Here is a 9,883-nt window from a genome sequence, read left to right on the forward strand (position 1 = left end):
GTTCTCAGAGAAGACTTACAGCAGAGGTTCCCGGGGAAGGGCTCCATCCCGGGAAGACCCCAGAGGGTCCCGCTCGGCTACAGCCTGAACTCTTTCCTCTTTTCTCAGTGCCAAGTAAATAGTGCAGCCTGTTACTCTTTGGGTTTAGAGGTACAGGAGTGGAAAAAAATTTCCTTCTTCCCTTCTAGGCTCTTTGGCTGGGCTAACAAATTGACATAAGACAGATGAACAGGAGAAAAATTTAATTTTGTACATATGAAGTCCCATGAAAATATGAGACCCACAGGCAAGTTGGACAATTGGGGCTCACCTGCCTCCCTTAGTTATGGAGTGGGGTGGGGGACAGGGCTTCAAAGGGCAGGGAGGTGACTCACAGGAATAGAAGAGCAGGTATTGGGTAAGCAAGTTTACACCGCTACACACACAAGTCTTTCAGATTAAAAAGAAAAGCGTTATCTCTGGTTTAATAGCTCTTTTTCTGCTACAAGCCCCCCTGGCTAAATTCTTCTCAGTATTAAGGGAGAGGTAAAAGTTTTCCTTGAGTCTGCTGGGACTTCATAGCCTTCAGTTCAAAATAATTTACGTGTCAAGGTGGCAAATTGGAGGATGGCATCTTCTGAGCCCCTCAGAGGAAAATGACAGGGGACCAGCTCCATCTCAGAATTTGGAATCAGACCACAGCAGGTACCCCTTTGATGGGACCCCAGAGCGGAACAGCTCCTCAATGGACCTGTACCGCACGCAGCATCAGAGGCAGGGTCCAGTGATGACCAGTGTGTCGGCGGGAGTTCACCAGTGCCCACGACGCAGACTTCTCAGAACATTTACCACTGTCGCCGTTATCATCAGCTCCGGTTCAGTGCTGCTGGTCAAAAATAGCAACAGAAATAATATAGAATCTCCCTGTGTTTTCATTGCAGGTACGGAGCTTTGAAAGTAGAGCCTAATAGATAAGTTTCCAGTTTAAGCATCTTCAGTCCCAATTCACAAAGGGCACTAATTGAGCACAGGGGAAGCAATTCAAGGCTCATTTCTACTAAACCTCCTAGATGCAGAGTCAAGGGGAAAATACCAAGAGATGTACTGAAGATTTTTCAGACTGAATTTTGTTGCCTCCAAGTTCATATGGTCAAGCCCTGACACCCAATATGACTGTATTTGGAGACAGGGTCTTTCAAGAGGTAATTCAGGTTAAATGAGGTCATGAGGGCAGGGTCTTAATTCAGTAGGACTGGTGTCCGTCCTTGAAAGAAGGGGACGAGACACCAGGGATGCAGGCCCACAGGGAAAAGGCCAAGTGCAGACACAGGAAGTAGGCGGCCGTCTGCAGACCAAGGAGCGAGGCCTTAGGGGGAACCAACCCGGCACCTTGATCTTGGGCTCCCAGCCTCCAGATCTGAGAGAAAAGAAATTTCTGCTGTTTAAGCCATATTTTGTCATGGCAGCCCAGGGGGCAAATACATGCACGTTCCTGTTTACATGTTAAATTTCACAGTTTTAAAAGCGAAGATTATGTTTTGCAGAGTTTACATGCATTTCACAAAAAGAGAAATCTTTACAGCATCCTTTCCTGAATTGTCTTTTTCCCACGTAGGTGAGTATTTAACCACTAGGTTTCATGAACCCTTGCTTGCCTGGCCTTGGGAGGTGTTTAACAGTTTGTTCGCAGAGTTATATGCTTTCGTAAAATGTGCAGAAGGGACATAACTGTAATCTGTTGAGACCGATGCGCTACCCACCTTCCCTTGTGGTCCCTTGTGTTGCGTTGAAATGGCGGTGGTATTTTGAGGATTGGCCTTGTCACAGTTGACTTGAGGATGCATTTAGTTTGGGTTTAGGTGGACATACTTTTTTGGTTCCCGGGTACAGTTAAGTTATTGTTAGCCATCTGTGGTCATCCTTTTTACGATGACAGAATGTTGCTTTCAAAATACGAAAGTGTTTGCCACAGGAGTCATGTGGATAGTGAAGGAGGAAAAAGATGTGAAATATATAAACTACAAGCTATCCTGTGGGAGTTTTTGTCTCTAATCATTCCCTGCATAAAATTATAAGCAGAGAATTCTATTTCAAGAATTTACTTGTAAGCAGAATATAGCATCATAAAAGCATCATGCATTCTTTTTTTTTTAATGGAAATAGCGCAAAACAGAATTTATCCAAATTCTTATTTGTAAGGCTTAAATCTTTAGCAGTATTGAAAACAACAACTATATTTGTAACAGCTTATCTAAGAAAGAAACTGGGGAGAAGATTCCCAAACTTGTCAGCAATCCTAATAATTTATATGACATGACCAACACTGAGTTATTAAGCAGAAAACTTCCCTAAACTATTGATAGCAAAAATGTTTGGACCAATGATGCTACAGGAAAGCCAGTTATCCTTCTTGAAGGAAAGATAGTATAGTTAACATCATTCTCACATTTGGTTTATAGAGAATGATGTTATAAAAAAAAATCTCTCTCATAGGAAAAGACAATCAAATAATGCACAGCAAAAAAAAATGCAGAAGTCATTAAAGAAATGTGTCAGACCATATGAAATCGCTCATATGTGGAATCTAAAAAAAAAAAAACCAAATACAAAACAGAAACAGACTCATAGACATAGAATACAAACTTGTGGTTGCCAAGGGTGTGGGGGTAGGAAGGGACAGACTGGGAGTTTGAAATTTGTAGATACTGACAGGCATATGCAGAATAGATAAACAAGATTGTACTGTGTAGCACAGGGAAATAGATACAAGATCTTGTGGTAGCTCACAGCGGAAAAAAATGTTGACAATGAATATATGTATGTTCATGTATAGCTGAAAAATTGTGCTCTACACTGGAATTTGACACAATATTGTAAAATGACTATAACTCAATAAAAAAAGTTAAAAAAATTTAAAAAAGGAAAAAAAAAGAAATGTGCCAGACTATTAATTATTGTTACTTTATAGACTTTATAATATATGTGCCATTATATACATTTGTGATTTGTTGAGATTTCGTCCCTTATTCTAAGTAAATAATTTGTACCAAGTCTTCATCTGTGGTGGTGTTTTTTAAAGATAATCCCCCCAAATTAATATTAAGCCCCATAAAAGCTCGATCTGCCCTAATCTAAACCTAATCAGATATTTGCTGATTTTTTTTCCTTTCTTCTCTGATGAGTCTGTTTTCCCTGAGCAAAGACACAATTTTTCTGCAGCGTTATGTTGTCACATCTTTACCCAGCGATTCTATTTGTGAAATTACTGTCACACATTGATTGGCCTCACTTCAGTTGCTGCTGCCCTTTCTGTGGGAAGAACTATTTTCCATGCATTTAATCTCAAGGAGATGACCTTCAGCTATCGCTCTCAGAGCAGAGCAGCTCTAAGCTCTTAGTCACATCAGCCTCTTAAGTCTTTGGCTTCACATTGTTGTGTGTTTTGTTTTGTTTTGTTTTTTCATTGTTGTGTGTTTTAAAGCCTTTGGCATCTTACTGTTCTACAGCAAAAGCATTTAAATATGTCATCATATGTCTTTACTGATATCTTACTTCACTTGCTGCTTTGAATCATCTACACTGAATACTCCTTCAGCTTTTACTTCTGTCTCTTTTCATCGTCTTCTTTATAAACATTTTATTTTCTCAATCATAAAGTCCTTTAATGTCCTTAATCCCAAGATGCCAGTTAAAGGCTTAGAGGTGAAAGCAGGTGAAAAAAAAAAAAAAAAAAAGTAGTCTCGATTTAGACCTGTCAGTCAAACATCGTTTAATCTATTTTCCTCTGCAAGCTGAAATAATTTCATGGAAGAGAATGGAATTCTCCTGGCTACTAGGTTTGCTGACTTGAAAATATCAAGAAGCTTTCAGGATCACTCAGTAATGAAGCTAATATACCACCGACAGACACTTAGTGTCTGTGTCCCTTTTTGGTTTTCTAAGGACTCTGTGCCCACAGCTGTGTTAGGTGCCTTGGTAAATATTGAAGAGATGATAACACAATCTTTACTTTCAGGAGGGTACCAGCTAATTAGGAGAAGATGTACTTACACACGGAATAACTGATCCTGGTACAAGCAGGAAGGAGACGGCGCTACCTCTGAACGGGGGCCTTCACGATAAATAATTCCAGAATAACAAACAGGATTGGAAAGGATTTAAAAAATGAACGTATGCAAGCAAAATAATAGTACGATATATTCGGGGATCAAATTTAAGAGCCGTACTGAGAACTTAACCGATCTTCCCAGGTCTGATTCAAAAAGCATTTATGCCCAGGGGGCTGGGGGAAGGGGAACTGGATGAAAGCAATCAAAAGGTACAAACTTCTAGTTTTAAGATAAATAATTACTGGGATAGAATATACGACGTGATAAATGTAATTAACACTGCTGTAGGTTATACATGAAAGTTGTTTAGAGAATAAATGCTGAGCGTTCTCAATACAAGAAAAAAAATTTTTTTCTTTTCCTTTAATTTTGTATCTAAATGATAGGATGGAAGTTTTCTAAACTTACCATGATAATCATTTCATCATGGATGTAAGTCAAATCATTAAGATGTATGCCTCCAACGTAGACAGTGCTATCTGCCAATTACATCTCAATAAAACTGGGGGAAAAAAGTGAATTGCCACTGTAAATAGGACATTGAAATTCTATCTCCAAGGCTTGGTTAGCTTCCAGGCACGCGGTCATCTGTGTTTCATCTATGATCGTTAATGTTGCTTAAAAACTTACTGACAGTGAGTCAAAATCTGTAAAATTTCTCAACTAAATATGAAAAGCTTCATTTCTGCTTCTGAAATATTCAGCCAACATGCCGTATTTATCACGTGGCAGATACTGTGTAGAAATAGGTGCAGACAGAGATACGGTTATGGATTTACACGCACACTCACTTAACCTGAGGCACAGAGAAGTAAAGTAACTTGCCTGAAGTCACACAGAGCTAGTGACTCGTGGGACTGGAACCTGAACCCCGGATAGCCGACCCCAGAAACCATGTTCTTAATCATTCCACCATCCTGTCTCTCACACCTCACACAGTGAAACAGATTTTAGTGTATTTCCCTCAGTTGTGCAGAAGTGGCATTCTGACCAACTATTTCAGTCCCTGTGAGAACTGCCTTCTTAAAAAATAAAAATAATAAATAATAAGATGAGGAAGGAAAGCACCTGTGCCCAGAAGCTTTCCCACTCCACCTGCTCAGAATCAGTCACTTCTCTGTAGTTGGTTAGCTCTCTCTTTCCTTCCCTGGAAACCCTTACCAAATATAAACATACACATCTTACCTTAACATAGGGCAATCTTCTTCCAAATTGACTGTAAACTTCAAATGGTACTGATTCAGCTTCATCTCTGGATTCTCTACATGGTTTTCCAATAATAAACCAAACGATGGGTACGTTAATATGACAGGCAGACTCTTCCTGTTGCAAATGACTGAAACCCAATATAAAAAGTTGAATCTACAATTGAATGTGTTGGCTTAGGCGTCTGAGAAGTCCAAGAGTGAGTCAGGCTTTATTTGTGTCTTGATCAACATGCTCAAACAACATTAATTTGTGTTCCGTATTTCTTCTCTCTTTTGGATATACCCAGAAGCGTGCATTCTTCCTTGAAAGAAACATGGCAGATGGCTTCACAGCTCGTGATTCCTGTAGCAGACGGCTTTTCTCTCACAGGTCTGGAATCTAGCCCGTGGCGGGGGGTGCTGATTGGTTCAGCCTGGGCAGGTTGGGCAGGTGACCATTCTTGATGTACATAGTCACAGTTTTGCAGGAAGGGGTGAGACTCCACAATTGATCAGACCTGGGTCCTTGTTCCCACTGGCATCAAGGGATAGGATGCTGAGGATGGTTACTAGGACTGAAAAAGGTTATGGTAAGGGCAGCTGGTCAGACCAAAATCAAAGGTGTCTATTATAGAAAGGTAGAGTAGGCTAATTGATTTCAGCTACAAATGCAGATTTGAGATTGGTACAGTAGACAAGCATGCAGCAGTCTCTTACTACGGGGAAGGACCCGTTGGAAATAAAATGATGTAAGAATCCTAATAATTATCAAGTGCACCGAGGATTCGAGTAGGAGAGACAGTAGAGAGATATCAGAATGAAAATCCCAGTACGAGGTGAGGATCTGAAGGACTAGCGGCTAATGGAGAAGGAGAGATGCTCGATTAGAAAGTGTAAAGGAAAAATATGTGAGATTCAGTGACTAAGGATTTGGGTGATAAGAAGAGAAGTAAGCTATGCTGATTTAAAATGTTTGACTTTAACAGATACTTGGAAAGAGGGGAGAGGGTTTTGTTTTGTTTCACATGAAACATCTTATTTAATTAGATGGATGGCCAGGTTTCTTAAAGCATTTGTCCTCTGAGCAGCAAGGAAGACAGACTTTCAGCTTGAGTGCAAGGCGAGAGGAGACATTATCAGTATTCATTTGCTAGCGGAAGCCATGGTGTTGAATGAAGGCTTTTTTCTGGAGAAAGCATAGGAGGATGGAAACTGAACGTTGCGACTGGAATTCACCTGAGGGAGAGGGGTTTCAACGGTGTAGAAGAGGAAGACATCCAATCTCGGAAGCCGGGAGGAAGTGAGGCCACAGGGGTTTAGACCACTTGGCTCTAAAGGAAAGGAATGTTGAAAAGATAGTTGTAAAGATCTGCCGAGTCAGATTGAAATGTAATCAGTGAGAGGCAGTGACGGAAAAGTAAGAAGGTAAATATCCTAAGATGAATCCTTAAGGGAAGAGAAGATTGAGACTCAGAGCCGTGTAAGAAACAATTATTCTGTCTTGGCATTTTCCCCTGCAGGGGAAATGACAGGGACATTCTGACTCTGCAAAGGACGATGCTCTTTCTTACCATGTACTGATGTCCAGCATTGTTGGGGGTGGCCATTAGCTTCAGGGGGATGAAAATGTAGAGGCATTAGGGGGAAAAAAATCACAAAAATTTTAGATGAGAGACACTGTTTTACTCTTCTGAGGTTCTGAAGAGTACCCACGGTGGGCAGGTGCTGCTTATAAATTTCCTAAATGGAGATGAAGGACACTGTAAAAGCTGACTCTGAACATTGAGGAGATGGCCCCACAGCACCGAGAGCTTTGCACATCATCCGAAGCCATCCCATCTTGGCACAGGTGCCCACGTATCTCATGATCCCCGTGCAGACCATAAGGAGAATGGTGGTTGCTTCTGTTTTATAAGTGCCCAGGTATCAATCAATCATAATGAGCTGGTTACAGAGCCAGGACATCCCAAGTTTTGAATCCCAGGTTGACCTCAGGTTAATAATAGTTCTGTGACTTTGGGTAAGTTTCTGAACCTCCTTTGCCTCAGATTCCCCAGCTGTAAAATGGGCAGAATAATAGAAATCTGTGTAATACAAGTCGATGTTAAAAAATAAATGAGGTGCTATAGGTTGGATGTTTATGAGTGCCAGGGACACGGTAGACATAATCCTAGCTCTTATATTTAGAAATCTCTGCACTGGAGTTTTTAAAAAAAAAAATCGGGGTAATTACTGTGAAAAGTAACCTAAGATGTGAGAAATCTCAATGAATTGCACTGTAACTATTTTTATTATGAATATTTAAAGAATTCATATCAAATACTTCTATTTTTAAAACAGATATTTTTATTTTTCATGTTTTTAGTGTTGCCGCGAGTTCCTCTTTGACACGTGGGTTAATGAGCAATGTGTTGTTTTATTTGCAAATATTCAGGGTGTTCTTCCAGAAATTTTTCTGTAAACTAGAAAATGATTTCTGGTTTAAGTATGTTGTCCTTAGAGAACGCACTTTGTATGATTTCAGTTCTCATAAATGTATTGAGGAGAGTTTTATGAAGCCTAGAATATTATTTACTTTAGCAAACTTTCCATGTGCACTTGAAAAGGGTGTATAATCTTCTGTGGTTGGGTTGATGTGGACGGACCTACCAACACCCTGTGGGTCAAGCTGGTTGACAGTCTTGTTTGTATTTTTCTCTGTATTTACTTTTGTCTATTTCTTATGTCATTTATTGAGAAGGTCACTGAATTCTCTAACTATAATTGTCAATTCATCTTTTTCTCCTTTTAATTCTATTTAATTTCTGTTTCATATATTCTGAAACTCTTTTGTTAGGTTATTTCCACTTAGAAACTGGTATGTCTTCTCAGTGAATCGACCCCTTTATCATAATAGAATGCTGGTCAAAATGCTGGTAGAATTCATAAATCTTTGGGTTGTTTGTGAAATAAGGTTAACTATATACTGAACCCAAAAGTGATTTATTTCAGGAATTTTTGATTTTTCACCTATGACTTAGTGGATGAGTTTGTTGGTTATGTATGCAGAAATTTTTTAAGTTGCTAAAATTTTATTTTAATTATATGTGAAAAATCTGACACTTTATTTTAACCGGCATAAATATCAGAAGTCAAACTTAGAAAACAGACATCAGAAATATAACAAGTTAAATTCTTACTATACTCTTTGATGTCCCTTCGGACCTTGTACATACCTCAATTCTGAATTTTCTGATTGCTTATTTCTCTCTCTTATTATGCATCTAACTGGGACCAGACCTGAGCCTGAATCCCTGGTGCCCAGGACAAAAGTTGATTTACAAACGATGCTTAAAAAAGTGTAACCATATGAACACAGGATAAAGGACTCAGACTTTCTTCACCTGGAAGAAGATCCCCGTGTTAAATTCTGAGCTATCCTGAGATACTTCTTTGAGTTTTACGTTCTGGAGCACCAACCATCCTAATGTGTTCTAGCTTTGCAAGTCCTGCCTCCCAAGAACTCCTTCTGTCCTGGGGACACTGAGAGGGCAGGTCCCCCTCCGGGTTCTCAGGTTGCATCTAAACCTTTAACATGGAAACAAAATCATGTGACTTGAAATACTTTTGACGTTATAAGGTTGATGTCAGTTCGAATTATCCACATGATTATAATTTAACCACCAAGTTCATTAACATGATTTGAAACTGGGGTACGTGGGGCTTCAAACATTACCATCTGAATGAATGATGGTTATACATTTTATTTTTATTTTCCTGTGCAAACTTGTCCTTCCTTGGTAAAAAAAAAAAAAAAAAAAAAAAAAAAAAAGCTTTGTTATGACTTGTTGTGGATGACTTTTGATTCACAGGAGGCAGAGAAAGCAAAATTGAATTTTGAAATGCACTTTGTCCATGGCATTACACCCAGGGAAGGAAAAGCGGAAAACTGAGTTAAGAAATTGACAGAGGTGCCTCCGTTACGTGGCAACTACTTCCAAGAGAAAACAAGCTTAATTTTGTTGGAGCAAACAGATAAAATAAGCTAACTGTTCTATTTGACAGTAATTATTCGTGACCTTTCTTTCCCTTCCGTAAACCGCAATTTCAATACCTTCCGCTGTCTGGCAACAAAGTGTTTTTTGATATTACAACAGGATATTATGTAAATATAAATCACATTAGATTAGAATTATTCCTTAACAGCAAGAGCAATGTTCTTACTGGCAAGATAAGTGTAAATATCTTTAATTATCTTAACGGTACAACAGCCTGAGAACAAAGTACTGGGCTGCAAATAGATACAGTCAACTAGACTGCATGTGTTGGGGACTAGATTGTTAATAATTCAATTCACGGAGGACAAAGCAGTTAATTACCTTCTAAGACTAACTTTCTTGGTCCCTTACGATTTGAGATGCGTTTGAGATGTAAAAGCTGATACAATCATTGTGTGTATCTTTCCCACAACTGATAGATTCCAACAAAATAATGACTCTGGCGTAATTAAGAACCAGGTCTAAGATGTAGGAGTCAAAAATTGCTGCCAGAGATGAGACACTGAGGAAACAAATGAGGGATGACTGTGAATTTCCACAGGCGTCTGATGTTTCTGCTGATCCTAGTTTT

General features: G+C 39.3%; 1 long non-coding RNA gene across 1 annotated transcript; it reads right to left on the reverse strand.

The window, feature by feature from the left end:
• Window positions 1-240: 240 nt before the first annotated feature.
• Window positions 241-9,020, reverse strand: LOC141575081 (uncharacterized). Its single transcript, XR_012502380.1, has 3 exons — window positions 6,512-9,020; window positions 5,274-5,850; window positions 241-862 (listed from the first exon to the last, which is right to left on the reverse strand). It is a non-coding gene; the product is annotated as an uncharacterized LOC141575081 (long non-coding RNA).
• Window positions 9,021-9,883: the final 863 nt, after the last annotated feature.

This window comes from Camelus bactrianus, chromosome 26 (genome assembly GCF_048773025.1).
Source record: "Camelus bactrianus isolate YW-2024 breed Bactrian camel chromosome 26, ASM4877302v1, whole genome shotgun sequence".
NCBI lineage: Eukaryota > Metazoa > Chordata > Mammalia > Artiodactyla > Camelidae > Camelus > Camelus bactrianus.